Raw genomic sequence first — 25,676 nt, 5'->3', positions numbered from 1 at the left:
AGACACCCGCCACCACGCCTGGCTACTTTTTTTTTTTTTTTTTTTTTTTTTGTATTTTTAGTAGAGACGGGGTTTCACCGTGTTAACCAGGATGGTCTCGATCTCCTGACCTTGTGATCCGCTCACCTCGGCCTCCCAAAGTGCTGGGATTACAGGAGTAAGCCACCGTGCCCGGCAAGGATAACTCTTGAGTTTCTGACATGAACAACTATGTGGATGGAGGTATCTTTTACCAAAAAGGAGAAAATTGGAGGAGGGGCAGATTTGGAAGTGGCGATCAGGAATGAAGGCTTAATAATTGAGATATTTCAAGTTTGAGATATTAATACACAAGAGACATCAGTGGAGATGCCAAGTAAGTAATGGACTATGCAGGTCAAGCTCTGAAGAGAAGTCTGAGTCAGACAACACATTTTGGAATTGTCAGCATTTTAGATTACATTTGAAACTATAGGACTGGATAGCATTGCCTAAGAATAATGGGTTAGAATGTAAAGAAGATTCAAGATCTCTGCCTGGAAAATGAGAGGAACTGGTCCACCCTATCTCTTCCAGGCTAACTTCTCATATTTTCAGGTCCCTGCTTAATTTTAATTTTTATTGAAAGAAATTTTCTGAGCACCTTCCCATTCATCCTCATCCTTTTTCTTCAAAGTGCTTATCACATTTGCAATTACTTGTGATTATTTGTTTTATATTCGGCTTTCCACTAGAATGTACGCTTCATGAGGACAGAGGGTTTTGTTTCCATCTGTATCCCAGTGCCTAGCACAGTGCCAGGCATATAACATATGCTAAATACGTACTCAGTAATGAATTAAAGTGGATGTGGATGTTGGTTGACGTAAGATGAGCCTGCTAAGGTGATAAAGCAATTTAACAATCATTAATATATGTAAAAATTTAAGATGTTAGCCAGATGTTAAAAGTTCATTTATCTTAAATTTTCCTAAGGGAAAAGTAAATTAAGAAGCAAAAGATTCAAGCATTTTGGTTTACTGTTTCACTCTCCATGGAGCAACTGTGATATATGAATGTTTTTGGGGAATTTTATATGTTCAAAGTACAGACAATTCATCAACCCTACAAGTGTTATCTCATAAGCTCCCAGGGTAGAGGGAACATTAAATCTTTCTCACAGTTTTCTTATAGATGATGAATAGTCCATAAATGTTTACTGTTTCAATGTATGCTTTAATTATAACATTAAAGTAGTTACTTACATGTTTTGATTGTAGCATTAGTAAAGACGGTAGAAAAGACATTGATTTTGCTGATCTAATGCAAAGCGGTTATCTTTGTAAATTGTTCCTTATACCAGAGGTCCATATTTCTAAAAAGCATTTTAATGTCTCTTTAAAGAGAGATCTCTTCCCCAAAGGACTTAATAAATTGTTCACACAGTAGACACTCCTGGAAGCATGAGATAGCCATCCTGTCCCGTCTTTGGAATTTTTCCTCCATTTCAGTGCTTTTTGGATGCCCCTCAGTATTTAGAGATTCTCAGTGCAGCTCCTGGCCATTCAGTATACTATGCATATCTTCCTTCCCTCAGATTTACCTGACTTGTTTCCAATTCCTTCCTAGTCTCACTTTGTATTATACAACAAAATGTCTGACTGTGGGTTAATAAAAAAAAAAAATTAAGAAACATATATGGCATATTAGAACTGGCAGATCCTTAGAAGTTGCTCATCCTCACACAGTTGCTCCATGGAGAGTGAAAGAGAAGTCGCTCATCCTCATTTTTCAGCTACTCAGGTCTTCTGGGTTATGTTAATTTGGATAAGATAATTGCCTTTAGGGAGTGTTGCTAATGGTGGGAAGCTGGTGTGACTCGAATCACATCACCAGCCCTCTTGTATATGGAATGGCATAAATTTGGCACAATTTAAATGGGCATCTTCATAGCTTATTACATTTTAAAATGGAAGAATGGATAATTATTGAAGTTATAGCTATTTTGCTTTAATCACTGAGGTAGATGTGAGTCATTAGGCTGGGGATGGGGGTGTCATTTTGTTTTGTTTCAGTGCAGATTTCTAGAACTACTGTTTCAAAATGTTTTGAAAAATGGCTCAGGACTAAACTCTCTAGAGTCATTATAGCAAATTAGAACTTGCATATCTCTGCTTCAAAACTCCAGATCTAGGTAATAGTGAACTCTTCATTTAATTCAGAAAAGTAATATTTTAAAATACAATTTTAAGGCAAATCTTTGAGCTGTTGAGAATTTACTAATGCATCATCATGAATATATTTTCCCCCAGAAATACAGATTAATGCTTTGAGATAAAAACAGCCAAGGGATATGGGAAGACATTTATGGGCAAGGAGAGAAACTGTATCTCCAGGCTACAACTATTTATCAATTTTCCGGGCAATAAAACTTGCCAGCCAGTTTGTGAGCCTGGGATACAGATGAGTAACTCTATATAGAAAAATCATGTCTTTTGGGGAAATTTGCTCAGGAAAATTACTACCCAGTGATGATATTTTACCTGACATTCTTTTTACCCTCATCTGTACCTTGCACAAATACTTTCCAGCTGACTCTAACTATAGCCTATCTTCTGCAATAGAAATGCCTGCTGAGGTCTTCCCTCAAATCTAGATAGGTGGTTTGGTTTTTAAAAGGAAGCTCTTCTACTTTCATTTCCACATAATTACGTAAGTCTTGTTTTTTTTTTTAAGATAATATATAGATTAGTAATGCGTATCTTACAACCCTGAAAAAAAGTACCTGTATTATTTTCTCCATTATATGTCTAATTAAAATTTTGTTACTGTCATCTCAAGTCTACAGGAACAGAGCCATCAAGAGAAAAAGAGAGGAATTGGAAAGGAGCCCTAGTATACAGTCAGACCATTGAGACAGAATTGAATTCATTGCTGTCAGGGTCTGACTATCTGAATCTGAGCAAGACCTTATCACAAGGGGAATCTGACACATTTTAGGGTTTCTGGTCATAAGGCTGCTATCTGTAGGGGAATAATAAAGTGCATAAAACAGAAGAAGATCTCAGATACTTTTAATCTCCTCAAGACTAAGAGTGCAAGGGAAGGCCTCATTTAGAGGAGGCCTGCAGCTTTGAAGAGATTGTGATTCCTCATCTATTTTTCAAATAAAATCAGTACCCAGTTTTAAACTGGAAAATGTACATGTATACTTAAATTAATAGCTTCTCTTTGCTGATAAAAATTTGGCCGGCCAGGTACAGTGGCTCACTGCTATAATCCCAGCACTTTGGGAGGCCGAGGAGGGCGGATCATTTAAGCCCAGGAGCTCGAAACCAGCATGGGCAATGTGATGAAACTCTGTCTCTACAGGAAATACAAAAATCAGCCAGGTATGGCACAAGCAACTGGAGTCCCAGCTATTCAGGAGGCTAACATGGGAGAAATGCTTGATCCCTGGAGATTGTGCCACTGCTCTCCTGCCCGGGTAACAGAGCGAGACTCTGTTCTCAAAAAAAAAAAAAAAAAAAATGTGGTTAGGTTTATCATCACTGAGCTTTCCTCCATTTTTGGTATCACTGCCTTGCTGGTGTCGCTGAGCAATCCAGAATGAACAAAGATCTTATCTTAAACAGGCATTTTCCTGGCTCATCTTCCATAGCAATTCCTTGCACACAATTAGGTATTTAATAAATGGACTGAGAGTGGGGACATATAATGGTGAAAATGGACTCCTTATATAACTGGCTAATTAAAATAAGTTGTCAGGCTGGGCGCGGTGGCTTACGCCTGTAATTTTCAGCACTTTGGGAGGCCGAGGCGGGCGGATCACCTGAGGTCGGGAGTTCGAGATCAGCCTGACCAACATGGAGAAACCCTGTCTCTACTAAAAATACAAAAAATTAGCCGGGCATGGTGGTGCATGCCTGTAATTCCAGCTACTCGGGAGGCTACTCGGGTGGTGAGCCAAGATCGTGCCATTGCACTCCAGTCTGGGCAACAAGAGCAAAACTCCATCTCAAAAAAACAAAAAGTTGTCAACAGAGTTTTAAATCTTTTTTTTTTTTTTTTTTTTTGAGACAGAGTCTCAGTCGCACAGACTGGAGTGCAATGGTACATTTTCAGCTCACTGCAACCTCCACCTCCCGAGTTCAAGCGATTCTCGTGCCTCGGCTTCCCAAGTAGCTGGGATTACAGGCACCCCATCACCACGCCTGGGTAATTTTTGTATTTTTAGTAGAGATGGGCTTTCACCATGTTGTCCAGGCTGGTCTTGAATTCCTGACGTCAGATGATCGATCCACCCGCCTTGGTCTTTCAAAGTGCTGGGATGACAGGCGTAAGTCACAGCGCCCGGCCCCTTTTTGAAGTTTACTAAATTTTTTTCGTTTGTTTTTTTGAGACGGAGTCTCGCTCTTTTTGCCCAGATTGGAGTGCAGTGGTGCAATCTCAGCTCACTGCAACCTCCGCCTTCTGGGTTCAAGTGATTCTCGTGCCTCAGGCTCCTGAGTAGCTGGGATTACAGGTGCCCGCCATCCACCACACCCTGCTAATATTTGTACTTTTGGTAGAGATGGGGTTTCGCTATGCTGGCCAGGCCGGTCTCGAACTCCTGACCTCAGGTAATCCGCCTGCCTCCGCTTCCCAAAGTGCTGGGATTACAGAAGTGAACCACCGTGCCCTGCTTGAAGTTTACTAACTTTTGAATACAATGTTCCCGCTCCCTGCTTCTGAGTGGACAATCACCATCTTGTATCTTTAATACCTGGAAACAACAGGCCTTCTTTTATTAATTTTTTTCTTCTTTTTTTTATACGTTATTTTTTATTTTTTAGTGATTCTTTTTTGTCTTATTTTTAGGCTTTTTTTTTTTTTTTTTCTTATTTGAGATGGAGTTTTGCTCTTGTTGCCCAGGCTGGAGTGCAATGGTACTATCTCAGCTCACGGCAACCTCCATCTCCCAGGTTCAAGTGATTCTCCTGCCTCAGCCTCCTGAGTAGCTGCGATTACAGCTGGCCACCAAGACACTCAGTTAAGTTTTTGTATTTTTAGTAGAGCTGGGATTTCTCCATGTTAGTCAGGCTAGTCTCAAACTCCTGACCTCAGGTGATCCGCCTGCCTCGGCCTCCCAAAGTGTTGGAATTATAGGTGTGAATCACCGCACCCGGAGAGGCCTTCTTTATATACAAATACAGCTGACGGGATCACAAGATTTTGACTGGTAAATGATCTTTCTCTTATTTTATTCCTGAGTACAAATTTTTAGGAAATGACCAAGTCTTTAACTTTTGAATCATTAATCTAATTTTTCCCAATCTATATATCTAAGATGGTGTGTGTGTGTAGTTTTTTGTTTAGTTGATTGTATTGTTATTTCTTTACCAAATGACCAAAAACCTCCTTACTTAGATGGAATATTTTTGTGATGTTACAAGCATATTTACAGTATTTTCAGGCTTTCATTTTCAAAGGGTTAAAAAGCAAGTTGCTGAGAAAAAAGAATAATACACATAAAAGTGTATAATATGGTAAATTCATTTTGCTCTATTTAAAATTCAAAAATAAGGAAGTTTACAAAACAAAAAGTGTTTTCTTTTCTGAGACAAATTTCTGTTTTAGTGGTGAAGCATCCAATCAATGGATTGCTTCAAACTTTAGCTATGAACTCAAGGTAAAAATCTCCTTAAGATTGTAAATGTGCAGTACCAGTTATTTGTTTCATAGTAAGTATTTAGTTTACTGTGACCTCTTATTTAAGAAACATACTGAACCCTGGCTGGGCACAGTGGCTTACGCCTATAATCCCAGCACTTTGGGAAGCCGAGGCCGGTGGATCACGAGGTCAGGAGATCAAGACCATCCTGGCTAACATGGTGAAACCCCGTCTCTACTAAAAATACAAAAAATTAGCTGGGCATGGTGGTGGGCTCCTGTAGTCCCAGCTACCCAGGAGGCTGAGGCCGGAGAATCATTTGAACCCAGGATGCAGAGGTTGCAATGAGCCGAGATAGTGTCACTGCACTCCAGTCTGGGCAACAGAGCAAGACTCCGTCTCAAAAAAAAAAAAAAAAAAGAAACATACTGAACCTGAAAAGTGTGTTCTTCTAGTACAAGAATGTATCATTAACAATTTATTTACAATAAATTATATAACACTGGGTAAGGATAGGTAGTAGGGGACAAGGAAATTCTATGTTCTTATAAAAACGTACAGGGTCACTAATGCAATTCTAAATGGATCTTAAAACAGAAATATTAATATTTAAGTATTACTACTTACACTTAGGAAGGAAACTCCTATTATCGAGAAAACAACATACATAAGACCAATAATGTCATGAAAATACATGCCCTTGGGTAATTTGGCAGGATAACCTTGAATACAATGGATCTTTTTATTAAACGGATCTAAAATTTTACTTTGAAGGGACATGATTCATTTACATACAAGCTTTCACACTCACTTTCCTCATACCCCTTTCAATCATACTCTCTAGGCGTGGCTGACTTAGCCTGGGTAATCATTGCTTGGTGACATTATCTCTGTGGCATCTCTAGCTGTTGTCCTTCTTTCTGTCTATTCTTCAAGCCCAGAAATGAATGATGTTCAAACTTGGTTCTTTTTTTTTTTTTTTGAGACAGAGTCTCACTGTATTGCCCAGGCTGGAGTGCAGTGGCACCATCTGGGCTCACTGCAACCTCTGCCTCTGAGGTTCAAGCAACTGTCCGTCTCAGCCTCCTGAGTAGCTAGGATTACAGGTGCCCGCCAGCACGCCTGGCTAATTCTTTTGTAATTTTAGTAGAGACAGGGTTTCACCATCTTAGCCAGGCTGGTCTTTAACTCCTGACCTTGTGATCCGCCTGCCTCAGCCTCCCAAAGTGCTGGGATTACAGGCGTGAGCTACAGTGCCCGGCCCTCAAACTTGGTTTTAATTCACAAGTCACTATCACATTCACCACTATTTCTCCTTCAAACATTTGAGCTCTCTTTAAACTCCCTGACCTTAAAAAATTACCTTTACTTATGCCTGGAAGGTATGGCTGACTAGCAACAGTGTTGGTATTGTCATCCAACTGCTGTTAATCTTTGGCCTCAAACAGAAAATATTCACTTCAGAAGGCCTTCTTAACCCAAAAACACTTCCGGGAATGTTGAAATCTTTGAACTTAAAAGGGTAAATTCTAAATCACTCATTTTCTTTCTTCATCTTCTCTCTCTTTTATTTTATTTTTTAGAGACAGGGTCTCACTCCTGTCGCCCAGGCTAGAGTGCAGTGGCATGATCACGGCTCACCGCAGCCTTGACCTCCGGGGCTCAAGCCATCCCCCCATCTCAGCCTCCCAAATAGCTGGGACTACAGGCACTCACCACCATGCCCAACTATTTTTTGTATTTTTTGTAGAGACACGGTTTCCCCATGTTGGCCAGGCTGGTCTCAAACTCCTGGGCTCAAGCAATCCACCCACCTCGGCTTCCCAAAATGCTGGGATTATAGGCATAAGCCATGGCACCCAGCCCTAAATCACTTGTTTTCTTAAAAAAGTACAACGATAGGCACAATAGCAAGACATGATGTGATATAATGAAAAATATACAGACTTAGACTCAGACAGATTTCAGTCTAAATCCCAGCACAACCATTTACCATCTGGGCCTCAGTTTGTTTTTGTTTTTTTTTTAATCTGCAAAATATGCCTTACTTTACAAGGTGTTTATGAAGAGTTAACAGGGAAAATTTTTATGAAGCACCTAACATATTTCCTATGTGTGGTATGTTGATCACTGTATTTATTATGATCATAGGTAACTTCTCTATAAAAACACAAAGAATTAATTTCAGAATGCTTACTTCATGCTATAATTACTACTAATTTATTCTGATTAGTTTGCACATCTCTGAATTGGTAAAAATTCTTCCAGTGAAATGATCTGTTCCAACAGTGCTGGCTCTGGACCTTTCCTCCCTAATTCTATCTTCTGCCACTGCCAGCTCTTCTTTCTGAGAATCAGATCAAATGATACAGGGATGCTTCAAAGTATTTGCAGGAAAATGACAACCTATCCTACGGGCAGCTTCTAAGTCACCACAGTTGACATCTACAAAGATAAAAACAGTCCTTATCCCTATGCTGAATTCAGTACCAAGAAAGCAAACTCCATTAAACACTTCCTTCAAAGAAATCAAAGAACTCACAATCAGTATGGCATTACATTTCCAATTCTAAATATGCACTTAAGGACATTCAGCTGATTTTTCAACATGTACTTTTGTGTTAGCCTTCTTTCCAAATATTTTGTTATTAAACATCTAGAAATACACAGTATATCTACATGTACTACATAAACAACCTAAATAATGTATATTCAAATTTTGCCTGTCTCAACAATTAATATAATTCACTATGATTCCAAAAAGCACCATCATTGATCATCCTGCTGTCTCATCCACTACTGTCAGTCAGACAGCAGACAGTCGAAAGGAAATGAGTAAACCCAATGAATAAATCATATCTTAGATAAATTTGAGATAAATTAAAACTATAGAAAATTTATGTTCTATTTGAAAAATATTAGATCCAGACTCTTGAACCCTCTACTTATTTTTGGAGCAAGGATTTTCTGTCCCCTGCATTGATCTCTGAGATATCAGAGTCAGGCAGAGATATGAGAGGAAATGGATGAGCGATCCAAGAAGTGGGAACTATGGCAAGAGACAGGTTTTCAAGAATGTAGGTTTTACAAGAGCGGAGCTGCTAGTTGCTCAGTATCTGAAATGGAGCAACATTCAATGAACTTTGATTGGATACATTCCTTTCTTCTGTTTTGTTCACTCCATATCTTTGGCATCTAAAATAACAACTCCCGTATAGTGTTTATAAATAGTTATTCAATGAATGAATGGCTCTTGAAGGGGCGCTGACAGTGTAGATGACTTAGAGTGGGGATTTTATGGTAGTATTTGTGGTAGGCTTTTCCCGGGGATCAGGAACTTCAATCCTTAACTACAGAGTGCTTGCTAAATAGAGGATTTCCTGTGTAGTTCTCCAGACTTTAAAGATTCACAAGCAGAAGATTTCACAAAGTCTAGACAACTTGAACTACCAAATGTAACTCTAATATTTAACTTTCACCTCAGGAAGTTTTGCCCTATATTTCATGCATATCAGTTTATAATGTAATCCCTTCTCTTTCTCTGAACTCTGGGGAAGTATTTCTACAGTGCCTTCATGTATTTATTGTGAATGGAGTCACCATTGGTTCTTCTTTTCTCCAGGCTAACTCAAATATACTTTTATACTTCAGCTATATTTTTCTAACCCTTTAATGATCTTGGTTGCTCTTTGAATGTTCTCCAGTATTTTAATGTCTAAAATCCTGGAGGCAGGCTGGGCACGGTGGCTCATGCCTGTAATCCCAGCACTTTGGGAGGCCGAGGCAGGCGGCTCACTTGAGGTCCGGAGTTTGAGACCAGCCTGGCCAACATGGTGAAATCCTGTCTCTACCAAAAATACAAAATTAGCTGGGCATGGTGGTGGGTGCCTGTAATCCCAGCTACTTGGGAGGCTGAGGTAAGATAATCGCTTGAGCCCGGGAGGCAGAGGTTTCAATGAGTCAAGATTGTGCCACTGCACTCCAGTCTGGGTGATGGAGCAAGACTCTGTGTCGAGATAAATAAATAAATAGTAAAGTCCTGGAGACTCTGTCTCTAAATAAACAAATAAATAAAGTCCTGGAGGCCACACTTGGACATAGTATGCTGGGACTGGCAGGTGGAGGCAAATGCTAAATTATTATTCTAAGACCACCTCATACTTCCTATTCCATCTTACTCAGATTTGTGTCAGCTTTAGTTTAGTTTTTTTTTTTTTCCTGTTTTTTTTTTTTTCATTACATGCTCCATTTGTAAGTTCATCCTTTCTCACCATTGCTGAGGCAGTTCTCTTTTATATTGGGAATTCGTAGATCTAGTTTGTCATTCTATAGCTTCTGCATTTGCAATTTCCTTCCTTGAGTACATTCCTTGTGTGCATCAGCATTACATTTTCTCTTTATTTCTAAACACATCATAGCTAGGCACATCGCACCTCAGCCCTGTGTTAGGCAAATGAAAGCATTCCAAATATAGTATTGATATCTGAAATTGAAAACCACACTCATTCTCTTTATCAGCATCTTTCCATTCCCAAACTTGTTTCTTCTGCTAACTCCTCAGTCTGGATTCTCAGCAGCACCACCTGCACAAGCTAGAGAGGTCGATCAATTTTATTATATTATCTTTTACTACCTATAACTAATTGGTTTCCAAGTCCTGCTGAGTTTAATTCTGACATGTCCTGTTGAGTTCGCTCTTGAAGATGGCCTTTCCCCTTTATTTCACTCTACTACCTGAGTTTAGGTCTTCAGCAACCCTGGATTGGTCTACTCATATTAGAAGCCTTTGCTTTCTCTCATTCAATACATTATTCTTTCCTTTCTCTCTTTTTCTTTTTTTTTTTTTTTGAGACAGAGTCTTGCTGTCTTGCCCAGGCTGGAGTACAATGGTGCAATCTCAGCTCACTGCAACCTCCACCTCCCGGTTTCAAGCGATTCTGCCTCAGCCTCCCGAGTAGCTGGGATTACAGGCACCCGCCATCATGCCCGGCTAATTTTTGTATTTTTAGAAGAGATGGAGTTTCACCATGTTGACCAGGCTGGTCTCGAACTCCTGACCTCAAGCGATCCTCCCATCTCAGACTCTCAAAGTCCTGTGATTACAGGTGTGAGCCACCACACCTGAGCTCTTTCCTTTCTCTTAACACATATATTATCATGCCATTTTTTACCTTAAAAAAAAATTCACATTGTCTCTATTGCTTAATATGCATTCAGGACCCTGACATCACCTGCCATTTCAGACATATCTCTTGTTATCATTCTTTCCAAACCAAATTCTACACCAGGATGGCAAATGTGCTTATTTTTATTAATTGAAAGTTGCTGCATAAAACAATATATTGTAAGGAAAAGTGCCATGACAAATTGGCCATTCCTACCATGAAGCGGAGGTAATGACAACACCTTTGTAAAATATTTGCTATCCATCTAGCTATACAGATTGAATATTTAAATTTCCCCAACACTTCATTTGCTTTGGTACTCTATGACTTACTTTTCTAGAACTGATCTCATAGATTTGAATCTTGCTTTTCTTTCTCAATACTCTCAGTTAACTTTTTCTCTTTTCTTTTTTCTTTTTGTTTTTTTAATCTTTTTTAGTGAGACGGAGTCTTATTCTGATGCCCAGGCTGAAGTGCAATGGCATGATCTCAGATCACTGCAACCTCTCCCTCCCAGGCTCAAGCAATTCTCTTGCCTCAGCATCCTGAGTAGCTGGGATTACAGGCATGTGCCACCATGCCCTGCTAATTTTTGTATTTTTAGTAGAGATACGGTTTCACCATGTTGGCCAGGCTGTTCTCAAACTCCTGACCTCAGGTGATCCGCCCGCCTCAGCCTCCCAAAGTACTGGGATTACTGGCGTAAGCCACTGCACGCAGCCCTTCTTTTTCTTTTTCTTTTTAAAATAGAGACAAGGCCAGGTGAGGTGGCTCATGCCTGTAATCCCAGCACTTTGGGAGGTCAAGGTGGGTGGATCATGAGATCTGGAGATCGAGACCATCCTGGCTAACATGGTGAAACCCCATCTCTACTGAAAATACAAAAAATTAGCCGGGCGTGGTGGCAGGCGCCTATAGTCCCAGCTACTTGGGAGGCTGAGGCAGGAGAAAGGCGTAAACCCTGAAGGCAGCGCTTGCAGTGAGCCGAGATTGCACCACTGCACTCCAGCCTGGGAGACAGCAAGACTCTGCCTCAAATAAAATAAATAAAGTAAAATTAAAATAATAAAATAAAATAAAATAAAATAAAATAGAGACAAGGTCTCATATGTTGCCTAGGCTGGTCTTGAACTCCTGAGCTCAAGTGATTTTCCCAACTCAGCCTCCCAGAGTGCTCGAATTACAGGCATGAGCCATCATGCTCGGCCATCTCAGTTAACTTTTTTTTTTCTTTGAGACGGTATCTCTCTGTCACCCAGGCTGGAGTGCAGTGGCACAATCCCGGCTCACTGCAACCTCTGCCTCCCAGGTTCAAGTGATTCTTCTGCATCAGCCTCCCGAGTAGCTGGGACTACAAGTACAAGCCACCACACCTGGCTAATTTTTTGTATTTTTAGTAGAGATGGGCTTTCACCATATTGGCCAGGCTGGCCTCGAACTCCTGACTTCATGATCTGCCCACCTCCACCTCCCAAAGTGCTGGGATTACAGGCATGAGCCACTACGCCTGGGTCAGTTAACTTTAAAAAATAATTTTAAAAAAGATATTTGGACAGCAAATGGGCATGCAAAAACATTTTTTTTGATCCATGCCTTATATCATATACCAAATATATATGAAAGATCAGATACTTGAAAGTAAAAAGGTGAGCCAGGCACAGTGGCTCACGCCTGTAATCCCAGCACTTTGGGAGGCCGAGGCGGGAGGATCACGAGGTCAGGAGATCGAGACCATCCTGGCTAACACGGTGAAACCCTGTCTCTACTAAAAAATACAAAAAATTAGCCAGGTGTGGTGGCGGGTGCCTGTAGTCCCAGCTACTCGGCAGGCTGAGGCCGGAGAATGGTGTGAACCCTGGAGGTGGAGCTTGCAGTGAGCCGAGATCGCACCACTGCACTCCAGCCTGGGAGACAGAGCGAGACTCCGTCTCAAAAAAAAAAAAAAAAAAAGGAAAAAGGTGGAGCTGTAAATGTCCTATAATGTACTATCGAAGAATTTGTTTATAGTCTTGGAGTAAAAAAGGACTTTGTAACTATGTCTCAAAATCCTGAAATCATAACGTAAAATATTGGTAAGTTTAACTATCAAAAGCAAAACTTCATATAAGACAAAACTAATAGGCAAACAACTAACAACACAACAACAAAACAGGTAGTTTACAGAAAGAAAACATCAATGGCTCTTTAACAAAAGATGTTCAACTTCACTCATAACAAGATAAATCCAGGCCGGGCACAGTGGCTCACGCCTGTAACCCCAGTACTTTGGGAGGCCAAAGTGGGCAGATCATGAGGTCAAGAGATGGAGACCATCCTGGCCAACATGGTGAAACCCTGTCTCTACTAAAAATACAAAAATTAGCCAGGCGTGGTGGGGCACGCCTGCAGTCCCAGCTACTCGGGAGGCTGAGGCAGAAGAATCACTTGAATCGGGGAGGCGGAGGTTGCAGTGAGCCGAGATTGCATCATTGCACTCCAGCCTGGTGACAGAGTGAGACTCTGTCTCAAAAATAAAATAAAATAAAAAATAAATCCAAGTTAAAATATTAAAATATCAGTTTAAAATTTACTAGATCCAGCTGGGCATGGTGGCTCACGCCTGTAATCCTAACACTTTGGGAGGCCAACGCAGGCAGATTACATGAGGCCAGGAGTTCAAGGCCAGCCTGGCCAACATGGTGAAAACCTGTCTCTACTGAAAATAGAAAAATTAGCCAGGCTGGTGGCATGTGCCTGTAATCCCAGTTACTCGGGAGGCTGAGGCAGGAGAATCACTTGAACCCAGGCAGTGGAGTTTGCAGTGAGCTGAGACTGTGCCACTGCACTCCAGCCTGGGTGACAGAGCAAGACTCTGTCTCAAAAAATAAAATAAAATAAAATCTGAAACCCCCTCCCAAAAGATTGATCATACACTATTGGGGAACCTGTAGGAAAAAAGAGGTGCATATTTCTAGTGGTATCCTAATATGATACCATACTTATGGAAGGTAATTTAGGAATATCTCTCAAAATTACAAATGCATATACTCATAATTCAGCAATTTCTCTTCTGGAAAATTATTGTGGCATTGCTTGCAATAGCAAAATACTGGAAGCACAGTAACTATAAGGAACATATACCAGTTAATACATCCATATAGTAAAATAATATTCAGCAATTTTTATTAGAAAAAATGTGGAAGTTCTCTAATAAAATGAAAAGAAATACAGAATAAATTGTAAAGGGGGTAAAGCATGGTTCAGAGGTGAGAATACAGTGCTCATATGCATTTGCTTGAACATGTTTAAGGAGACTGAAAGGATATACAAGAAACTAGTAATAGTTGGCACCTCAATGGGGATCTGGCTGAATGGGTGGTGGGGGTGGGAAAGAGATTTTTTACTGAAAACTTTAAAATTTCTTTAAAGCATCTTGTGAATGCATTACTAATTAAAAACTTAAAACAAGAGATAAAAAGAAAACACTTCAGTGTGATTTTTCCAGGCATCATAATATTGTCTGAGAATAATGTATAATTTTTAAGGGCCACTGATACATTCCAACTGTAAGCAATCAATGCAATCGAGTCAGCCGGTTTTACTGTTAATTCCAAATGCTATGTCTATATCAATTCTGTAGCCTCCTGCTTCAATTATTATATAAGTAAATAATTAAATTTACTATACCACTCTTTACTTTTGTGGGTTTCATTATTCTGTCATTAATATTTACTAAATTTCTTAACTTTCCTTGGCATTCTAAAACATCTTTTAACCTGAATCCTCTTGATTAAATTCAGCCACAATGCCTTTCCTCCAGTTTAGTGCACACTCCTTCCCAACATGGGGAATTTGTATAGACAGATTAATCTTTCTGAATGATCTTCATCCTCATTCTTCACCTTCTCCTAGTTTCAAATTCTTCAGATCCCAATGATTTCCTCAAAATGATTTTTTTCCCCAGTGTGGAAAAGTTCAGATTCATTCCCCCATGCCTCTGTTGAGAGCTTACATTTGCTTTTGTGAGTCATTTGTGAATATCGGTCTCCCTCATCTGAATGTGAAGCTCCTAAAGACTGGGAGGGAAGGCGTCTGTTTTTGCACACCTCACCAGAGCTCAACCTGTTTTGCATGGGGACGCTATGCAAATGTTTGTTGAATGAACAAATGCAGGCTCAGGGCACTGTGTCGGGAGTGGGGGAAACTGCTAGGAAAGATAAAGAGAGGTGAGACAATCTCTGCCTTTAGGTAGTTTATCAATCAAAGAGGTTAGGATAAATACACATAATTAGAAAGCATAATGTGGTCACTGCCATAGGAATTATAAGCAAAGTTGTACAGGATTTAGAGCAAAGTAGAATTTTGTAATGTTAGAATAATTTTTTAAACGTATTATATATCTGAAGAATGCAGTGGTATTTGGAAAAGGGTTTTGAAAGACTAGTGTGATTTCCTCAAGAAAGGGCAAGGTATTTAATTCAGAAAATCACATGTCTCTAGAGGCCAGGGAAGTAATGTCTGTAAGTGAATGGACTGCCAAGTGGAAACTGAGATAAATGAATCTAGAGGTCCTTAAACTTGATGGCACATTACCATCACCTGGGAGATTTAAAAAGTCCCTATACTCAGGCCATAACCCAAGCCAACTAAATCAGAATCCAGGGAGGTGGGATGGGGTGAGAGTGGAACCTAAGCACCTGTATGTTTTTAAAAAACTGGCCAGATGGCCGGTTATAGTGGCTCACACCTGTACTCCCAGCACTTTGGGAGGTTGAGGTGGGAGGATTGTCTGAAGACAGGAGTTAGAAACCAGCCCGAGCAGCAACAGCCAGACCCTGTCTCTATAAAACAAACAAAAACTGCCCCAGGTGATTTCAGTGTGGACCAGCAACATCCTCATCACCTGGAGATTTGTTAAAAATGCAGATTCCCAAGCCTGACTCTGAACCTACCCAATCAGAAACTGCATTGTGGCATTATCTGCAGTGATTCTCACCTACACTACAGTTTATGAAGTTCTGCTCTAGAGAACTTTATCCTCCTCTGAGGGAACAAACATTCACTATCCATTATCTTTCTAGTACTTCTATGAGGGAAATCAGACCCCATCTATTTTTCCCTTTTTTTGTTGTTTATTGAGGCAAGGTCTCACTGTTCCCTGGGCTGAGTATACTGACAGGATCACGGCTCACTGTAGCTTTGACCTCCTAGGCACAGGTGATCCTCCCACCTCAGCCTCGCCAGTAGCGAGCACCATAAGGCACGCTTCACCATGTCTGGCTAATATTTTATTTTTTTGTAGCAGGGTCTTGCTATGTTGCCTAGGTTAGTCTCAAACTCCTGGACTCAGGTGATCCTGCCACCTCAGCCTCCCGAAGTGCCGGGATAACAGTCTTGAACCACCATGCCTGACTGTTTTTTTTTTCATTTATATTGCTGGCAATAACACAAATAATTGAAATCAGTTTCAAGTCATCAAAAGATAACTGAGGCTTCCCAGTTTGTAGGGGGAGAAAACGGTGAATTAGTGGAGTTTGTCTAAAGCTTAAGTTCTTTTAGAGTGGAAGTTTTTGAAGGGGGTTTTTGATATTAACATTAATACCAAAAGCCAAAACATCTCCGCCAGCAATATTTTATGTCAAAGTTTAGTATGTGACACTGGTCAAAATGGGTAGGGGTTGTGGAGCACTACCAGATGAGCAATTCTTCTCTACAAGTTCCTTAAGCAAAATGTAAAGGAAATTGAATATTGGAAATGAATCTATAAAAGTTTGGAGGGCTTGGAATGCAAAAGTAGAGCTTACATGCTTAATTTTGGCACCAAAAATTCACTCAATATTTTTAAAGCCAGGATTATAATTACAATACAAACAAAAATGAAAACTTGCTCCATCATGATCTGGTTAGATACATAACTGCTGCAAAGGAAAACAGTTGAAGGCTTTTAAGCAGCAAATACTTCTCAAGCTCGTACTATGTATCAGATGCTATTTCAAGCCCTTTAACTTAATTCCTTCTGTAGTCATGGCCTTTATCTTTATTCCTAGCCAGCCAGCCTTCTGGAAAATTGATGTAATTGCTCATAGAATGAATGATCTCACAAGATAAAAGTGTGGATGACTCAGAGCAGCTCATCCATCCAACTAGAGACTGGAGACTGTCAACAGCTCCGTAACTTCGTCTTTGAATACGAAGGACCCAAAGGACCACTGAGATTGGAGACAGAACAAAGGTAGGGACGGTGAAAATATACCACAGAAGACTCCTTTCTCCACATTGCTAATAAGTTTGACAACAGTTACCACATTTAAAAAGGAAAATAGTAGGATGTGGCTTTTAAAGAATAATAAATATTAGCAACAATTTTCTCTTGCTTCTATATTCCTTATATGATCTATTATTATTTTTTAGGTTAATTTGTTGCACTGGGTAATGTTTTTATCTACCTCTGCTGAAATACTATATAAAATCACTTGTGGTTAAATATAATTGATTAACTACAAATGAAAAAGATAGTCTAAAAGCTTTAATCTGTTGAACTTACACTTTATTAAACTATGCATTATTACTACTAAAACACACTAGGTATTTTTGTACACAATTCATAAGAACAAAAATAAAACACTTCACCAAATAGGTTTCTGTAAGAAGTCTGATAGATTTTTTTAAAAGAAACTCCTAAGCACTTTCAAAATTTTAAACACTCTAAGAATATAATCAGAGAACAGCTGTACCATCCCTTTGTAATTTTATAAAGCATGCACTCACTTTGTTTTGACAAAAAGTTCACATTTGTTTTTGAGACATGCACAAGCATAGTAACAAAGGAAATGAGGAACAATGTACTATATTAGATAGGCAAGGCACATAGACATGACAAAGGAAAAAAAAAATTCTCCTTTTGAGCTAAAAAGAGAAAAACGATTACTATCATCAAGGAGGAAGAAAGGCATCTCTGAGAAATATTTTCCCAGCAGTTAACTAGGAGGATAGAGGAGTGGGGTGGGTGAAGAGAAGGGTACCAGGTCAGAGAACATTGTTGATGGTCCCTATGAACAGAACTTTGATTTATACAACAAATCAATCCACTTACAGGACGTGCTTAACTTCACCTGTTGGGAGGTAAGTTCAGTCTCTTTCCCTTCTTTGAATGAATGGGAAAGGTTTTCCTCTCAGCCACTGCCTCCCACCACAGGAATGCTTGCTATCTGGAGAGTTGTTTTGAAACCCATAGCACTTAAAGGAGCTGTATCAACAGGTTTTTCCTTCTCCCTCACACTCAGCCAATTGTAAATGTTGAATGAGAACCTTGAACAGGTTAAACACTATTGCAGGAATTCAAAACCAGCTCTAGCTAGGGTTCCCGCCACCAATAGAATCTCAATTTACAATTTATCACTTCAACCTTTCTGAGGGAGGGCTATAGAGCCAAAGGAGGACTGTTTCCTGGCAGTATAATACGAAGCACATTTTAAGGAAAGCCTGAAAGTTGGCCTTGGAATTTAGTTGAGACAGAGAAATGTGACTTCCCAGATGGAGCTGCTAATGTGTGTCAAGAAAACTCAAAATAGCCAAAAATGTCTTTCCCAGCAACGTAACAAATTCCAAGCCCTTATATGCTTATTTTTATTTTCGAGATGGCGTCTCTCACTCTGTCGTCAGGCTGGAGTGCAGTGGCAGGATCTCGGCTCAGGCAACCTCTGCCTCCCAGGTTCAAGCGATTCTCCTGCCTCAGTCTCTCTAGTAGCTGGGATTACAAGCGTGCGCCACCACGCCCAGCTAATTTTTGCATTTTTAGAGACGAGATTTCACCATGTTGGCCAGGATGGTCTCGAATTCTTGGCCTCGTGATCCACCTGCCTCAGCTGCCCGAAGGGCTGGGATTACAGACAGGCATGAGCCATCGCGCCCGGCCATATGCTTATTATATAGAAGTATTTCTATGGTCACCACTCATCAACGTAAATATTTATCTTTTCCCTCTCAACTTTGGCCTATAGAGTTTCCATTCTATCTTGAAACAAAACTGCTTCCAGTACTTGGGTGATGGGGCAAAATATTCATCATAGAAGCTTCACTCTTCCAGCTCTAAATGCCAGAGGGAAAGTCATAGACAAACTCGAACCATATTTTAATCTTCTAATATGAATGGTAAAAACTAGAAATTGAAAAGTCATTTATATTGTTTCCTTAGATTAACCTTTTTTTTTTTTTTGGTTGAAGGGCTAATGTCCAGAACTTGGCGTGCCATGTTTGCACAGCCATTTGTCACTATTTTCATACATTTTCAATTTATTTTGCACTACCAAGTGGCTACTTTTAACAGGTTCTGTGGCTTGATATAATTTGATTTATCATGAGGCTTCTCAAACTTCATTTGGCATAAACTTTATTGGAAATGACTGTACTATGATATCAAACATTGAACAATGATGTGATAAAGAATATGAATTTTTATTATAAGTAAACAAACAAGAACACAATTAAAAATAAGCTAACATTCCAAAATGAGCACACAGTTTAAAAGACTATCCTTAATCTTAATGAAAGAAATTAATATCTTGTAATAAAAAAATAAACTACTGAGCAAATACCTTGCTATGCACAGATTATTTTAACTAGTTCCCTAGATGATCTATATACAAAAATTTAAAAGGGTCAGTGTTGGCTGGGTGCAGTGCCTCAGGCCTGTAATCCTAGCACTTTGGGAGGCCGAGGCAGGAGGATTGCTTGAGCCCAGGAGTTCAAGACCAGCCAGAGAAACACAGTGAGACCCCCATCTCTTTTTTTTTTTTCTTTTGAGACAGAGTCTTGCTCTGTCGCCCAGGCTGGAGTGCAGTGGCATGATCTCGGCTCACTGCAACCTCCACAGCCTGAGTTCAAGCAATTCTCATGCCTCAGCCTCCCAGGTAGCTGGGACTACCAGTGTGCACTACCACTTCCAGCTAAATTTTTGTATTTTAGTAGAGAGGGGGTTTCACATGTTGCCCAGGCTGGTCTCAAACTCCTGAGCTCAGGCAATCCTCCCACCTCGGCCTCACAAAGTGCTAGAATTACAAGCATGAGCCATGGTGCCTGGCCTGAGACCCCATCTCTACAAAAAATTAGAAAAAGAAAAAAAGAAAAAAAAAAAAGGGACGATGTCTAGGTAACTGGTTAATTTATTAATGTAATAGATTCTAGGGCTCAACAAAAAACTTGAATGTCTAATTACTTTGCATTTGAGGAAGCAAAATAAAGTAACAACAAAAGCAGAGACATTTAAGGAAATGAAATAAGGAATCAAAAGATAAGAGTCAGCAATGGAGATGACTTGTCATAGCACACAAACCACAGTGAATACTTAAAGATACATTTTACTGTGTTTCTCAGCCTCCCTGAGATTCATTCAACAGTTTAAAGTCTTCAAGTTAAACAACAAAAAAAGGCTTTGAGAAAAATACTCAAAGTCAACCAAATTACCTACTGAACTTTGCCCTAAAATTTGCACTAGACACTATGATTTTATCACTTTTTAAAGGGATACAACAAAGCTTTTTTAAAGAATTTCCAGAGGGCATGAAGTGTTTCCAAAAGTGAGGAAAAGAAGTCTATAATCATGTAAGCATTACTTATGTAGTCATTGCAGATTAAGATGATCAGATATCTCCATAAAATGGGAATTTATGAATTTAAAGTTTTGTACTAACATGCCTATACATTTTCTCATCCTTCCTCCCTCTCACTTTTTCTCCCTCCCTCCCTCTCTTTCTCTCTCTTTTCTTTTTTTCTTTTTTTTTTTTTTTTTGAGACGGAGTCTCGCTGTGTCGCCCAGGCTGGAGTGCAGTGGCTGGATCTCAGCTCACTGCAAGCTCCCCATCTTGGGTTTATGCCATTCTCCCGCCTCAGCCTCCCGAGTAGCTGGGACTACAGGCGCCCGCCACCTCGTAATCTGTCTCTTTTCTAAAATTTGGGACTACAGAGGAGTTTGTTTGTCTGTTTTGAGACAGAGTCTTGCTCTGCCCAGGCTGGAGTGCAGTGGCGTGATCTCTGCTCACTGCAACCTCCGTCTCCCAGGTTCAAGCGATTCTCCTGCCTCAGCCTCCTGAGTAGCTGGGACTATAGGGGCATGCACAGAGAATTTTCATCTTCCTTTAAATTCTGGTGCCAAAGTAACCAAACCAACATGGAGCAAGATTAGCTGGGAACATGTAAACCCTTTGCAGAATTTTATTTCTCACAATTTCTACAGAGAGTGGCATGAAAAAATTAAGAATCCACAGTGGAGATGTTCAAGGCATCTTCACCTATAACAGCAATATTCAGCAATAAGATTCATCAAAAGGGAAGGATATGTTGTGGTACATTCATGCAATGGAATACTATGCTATAAAGGAACAAATTACTGACACATGAAAGTACGTAGTTTATGGTTCCACTCACATGAAGGTAATAGCAGAGCTTACCAGGGAGGAGTTATTGGTTGGGAAAGGGCCCCAGGAGCCTTCTGTGGGCTAAAAATGTGCTAGATCTTGAGTTGAGTGAAGTATACAGGTATATCAATGCATAAACATTCACTGAGGTATAATATGATTTGCATACTTTCCTATATCTAGATTGTTCCACAATTTAAAATTTCAATAATGAAATTAAAAGAAAACTCACAGTAGAGGGAAAAAAGTCCAAGTTAGAAAGCCGCCACCAAAATGTCAACCGGTTCAACAAAAGTGGAATTCTTAAGAAAGAGAATTCCCACTTTAAAAAATACAGAAAACAACCCCTTCCCCAGGGGACGAAAGAATGGGCAACTTGTTTTTCTTTTAAAGTTCCCTCTCTCATTAGGCATAGGAGGGAAACTAAAGAATGACGAAACACCCCCAAAACTAGGAGGTTTGGGGGACTTCAGTTACATTTTAGAATTGCTTGGTGTCTCCTCAGCAGTTGTAGGGGGTACTCTGATTTTCTTTTGAGGGAGATGGCTGCAGAGTGACCAAGAAGACAAAGAGGAAATCGATGATCTGGGTTTCAAGTAGAGAATTACAGTTTGGCCTTAAGCTCACTTTCTATATTGCTCAACAAGAGAGAAGACTGTGGGCAGAAGTGCCATTCAGGTATGAACGACATACATTTGGTTAGACTTTCTTTTGTGTTCTTTCTGGGAAAAACCAACAGCTTAATCTGGTAGATCGGGAGTAGAAGGATAAGAAGCCGTAGTGTTTATTTCTAGTGGAACTCTTTTGATATAATTTATGTGCTCTTCTTTTTCAAAAAGCTATTGCAAAACAGATCCCTGCCTTCATAGCTGCTTTTCTTCTTTCCAGGCTTTTTAGGCACACGATGAAGGCATTTCTCCTATTCTCCCACTGGGCACTCCCCAGCCGTGGGAGGTTATTTCAGACAGTAGAGGCTGTGGCTGGTGATGAATGCTTAGAAGGCTTCAGCTTGGGCCTTGAGCTTCATGCTCTGGCGTTCCTACCTCCTGTCTGAAATGTTAACACTAGCTCACTGTCTCATTCACCCCTCAAAAGTGCTGCCTATTATGGCCTGGCTGCTTTTATGACATCGATTTGGAAATCCTAGACCAAAATGAATAGAGACAATAATGGACAATGCTAAACCTGAACATTTCATTTAAATAATATGTATGGGGTAAGAGAATTTAAAACTTAGGGCCTATGTATTAGGTGTTTTGTATACATTACTGCACTTAGCCTTCATGACACCTCTATAAGCTAAAAGTTAGTATCTTCATTTTATAAGTGGAAATCTCAGACTTGAAAGAACAAAAGTTGGCCAGATATGTATGACTGCTCACACCTGTAAGCCCAGCACTTTGGGAGGCTGAGGCGAGTAGATCACTTGAGCCCAAGAGTTCTAGACCAGCCTGGGCAACATGGCAAAAACCCATCTCTACAAAAACCACAAAAACATAGCCAGATGTGGTGGCACACACCTGTAATTGCAGCTACTGAGGAGGCTGAGGTGAGAGGACCGCTTGAGCCCGGGAGATTGGGGCTGCAGTGAGCCAAGATCGCACGACTGCACTCCAACCTGGGTGACAGAGTGAGATCCTATCTCGAAAAATAAAATAAAAAATGAAGGAACAAAGGTACTAAGTGTGCACAGCTGGGTTTCAAGCTCAGATTCACCTAACTCCAAAACCATTTTATCTTACTGTTGCTCAGACAAGATTCTTACTCAACACACACAAAGCTAAATTGTTCTTTTATCCTATGACAGAACATACATGATATATTAAATCAGCTAAAATAGATGGTAACCTCCTTGAGGGCAAAGATTGATTACTCTTCTTTTAGTGTAGCACAGAGTATGCCTCGATGTATTAGATGCATACTTCCAAATAGGTGCGCATGAGATAGATGTTGATTTTTAAAATAAATTACACACACACACACACACACACACACACACACACACACACAGTACATAAATTTTCTCAAAGCATGTATAAGCATCTACATCACTGTCAATATGGATTCAAACATGCAAAAAAATAAAATTTACACATTTAAGACGATGCAGTAAAAAGTAAAGTCAGTGAAAAGGATAGTTAGAATGCCAAACGATAACATAACCAAAAGAATTTTTAAAGCTGGGTACGGAATTACATTTGCTTGTCTTTAGCCTAAGGGCAAATTGGTTAATGTTTGTTATTTCACAATTAACAAGAAAGCAAGAATAAAGCCTTTCATGGCCTAACTGATCCTAAATACAGAATCACTTGAAAAACAAACAAAAAACAAAAACCTGCAAATACAAGATGTTCTGCTTATACAAAATGAAACCTAAATGAGCAGACTAAAATCCAGCTGTTAGTAAATTTATACCCTCATAACCAGTTCTTTACACCAAAAAATCCAAAAGCTGACTAAAAACTTTCTTTACTGGGCTTCTCCCTGATTTTATTTTCTTTGTGTGGAAGAAAAGTTCTGAAAAAGATTTAAATTCTTGGTGCTTTATTTTTTCATGAAAATTATAGTCTGAAATTAGTCTATTTACTTTTAAATTAAATCATAATTTGTCACTCAAAGAACTGTGCCTAGGCCTTTTGTTTCTGTATTGTCAATGATTCTTTGTAGTTAAAGATATGCAGATTTCCAAGGTGGTGTGCTTTGTTATTTTCTTCTTACTATTAAAATTCTCAGTTTGCCTGAGGGTAAGTAACTCAGAATTTTAAATTATTTCATAGAATGAAAATGGCTTCTTTCAATAATGAAGGCTCATTTGACTTTCCGGTAGAATTATCCAGGTTTTCAAGTTTGTGGTGGTTGTATTTGTGCTTCAGAATTATCTAAGGATGAGTTTGGTTGTGATTCTAAATGTACTCATAAGCAGTTAACCTCCATCCATATATGTTTGGTTAGGTCCAGAGATTATAAGAAAAAGAAAAACAACATCCAGTATTTCTTTCTTTCAAGACCTTGTCTTCATTATTTTGTTCATGATATGTTATTGCAGTAAATAGACATTCCTGAAATTTTAATAATGTATACCTATGCACTGTAATTTTTTTCCTCCATTATTCTAAAATGTTTTTTCTTATTGTTTACTTTTGTGATTCTCCTTTCAACATTTTTTAGAGTGGTCATTTTCTATCAAAAGGAATGTCTTATGTTGGCTAAATTTGGAGAGGGGCCATCTCTTTTCAATCATTTTGACTTACTTTTGCATACAGCCTTTGCTCCACATTATGCTTCTTAAACCAGTCTGTTTGGGCACATAAATTTCCTTCTTGTTCCCGATTCTCCATTTTTAATGCTAGTCATTGTCTCAGCATTCTCTCAGTTTTAAGTCACATTTTCTTTTTCTATTCCTTTGTATGAATCTACATATTTCTTCCTTTTAACTGGTAGCCACTTCATTCTGTTTTAAGGTCTTTAAAATTTACTTTTGGTCCCCATTGAGTCCCCTGTTGATGTCAATTTAGTAACACAACAAAGATTTACTGAATGGCACACTCCCTAAATATGACACTTCTGGTGTGTGGATGGAGGGCATGTCTGTCACTCTTTGCACTGACTCCAGGATGAGTGAAGACATTGTTACCCAAAAATCAAATACTAAAAGAAATGTCCAACTGTTTAACCAATAGTATATACTATACCATTTAACAAATGGTTTAAAAAAAAAGAAAAGAAAAGAAACTTACCCTTTAAAGATTTCAATAGATGATGTAGGATCTTTGCTTCTTTATTTCAATTCAATCCAACTCAGGTAACAATTATTGAAGCCTCTCAGGTTCAGGGGCTGTGGAGACCACAAATAGAAGGATAAAGCAAGTCCCTTCTCTTAAATTTGTATTCACTTAGATCAGCTAAGGCTTTCAAACACCAAACTTTATATAAAGTGTTTTCCTGGAAGGGTGTGTAGTAACTGTTTTCTCCAGCCAGTGAGGATCTTAGATTCCCCTACTTTTAAAGCTTCAGGTTGTTCTTCAGCTGTTCTTTTTATGTTGAATATCCTCAGGGGATTATACCCACTTCTATATTTAATGTATTTTAATTCAACCTTGTAATAATCTCTATATATGCATTCATGAGCTCATCTTTCCCTTAGGACTTACACAGGTAGCAGAGATTACATTGGCATTCTTTACTACTTCCTGGCAATTGCAAGTCTGACTTCATAAATACTTCTATTTCTGTGCTTGCATCTAACAGTTTCAGAGACACTGTGATTACTTGATTAAATAAATAAAACAAGGTCTTATGGACTGATTTGTTTTACAACACCATGACTATAGCAAACTGGCAACGCACCCAACACACAGTCTGGCTTTTCCTCTTCTTTAAATCATATTCCCACCCACCCAACCTCAACTTTTTTCTTTTTCTCCCAGTGAAAGATCCCTTTGAAATCTTGCAGGGTTTGTATCACTTTCTCATAGCATGCATTATGCTCCTACCCTGAGTATTATATTT

At 39.4% G+C, this 25,676-nt stretch overlaps 1 protein-coding gene across 10 annotated transcripts in view; it reads right to left on the bottom strand.

Annotated features, from left to right (window-relative positions):
• The window catches only part of SLC39A10 (solute carrier family 39 member 10), a 164,308-nt gene that overhangs the window by 108,340 nt on the left and 30,292 nt on the right, over positions 1-25,676 (bottom strand). For 9 of the 10 annotated variants that reach the window (XM_065525797.1, XM_074009605.1, XM_074009606.1 and 6 more), the window contains one exon: positions 24,905-25,002. The gene's annotated coding sequence lies outside the window, so the exon portion shown is untranslated. Of the gene's footprint in view, positions 1-17,848; positions 17,912-24,904; positions 25,003-25,676 lie in introns of those variants that run through there. The other variant, XM_065525806.1, reaches the window with a different exon arrangement.

Source organism: Macaca fascicularis, chromosome 12, assembly GCF_037993035.2.
Source record: "Macaca fascicularis isolate 582-1 chromosome 12, T2T-MFA8v1.1".
Classification (NCBI taxonomy): domain Eukaryota; kingdom Metazoa; phylum Chordata; class Mammalia; order Primates; family Cercopithecidae; genus Macaca; species Macaca fascicularis.
This window is presented reverse-complemented; position numbering and strand designations above follow the sequence as displayed.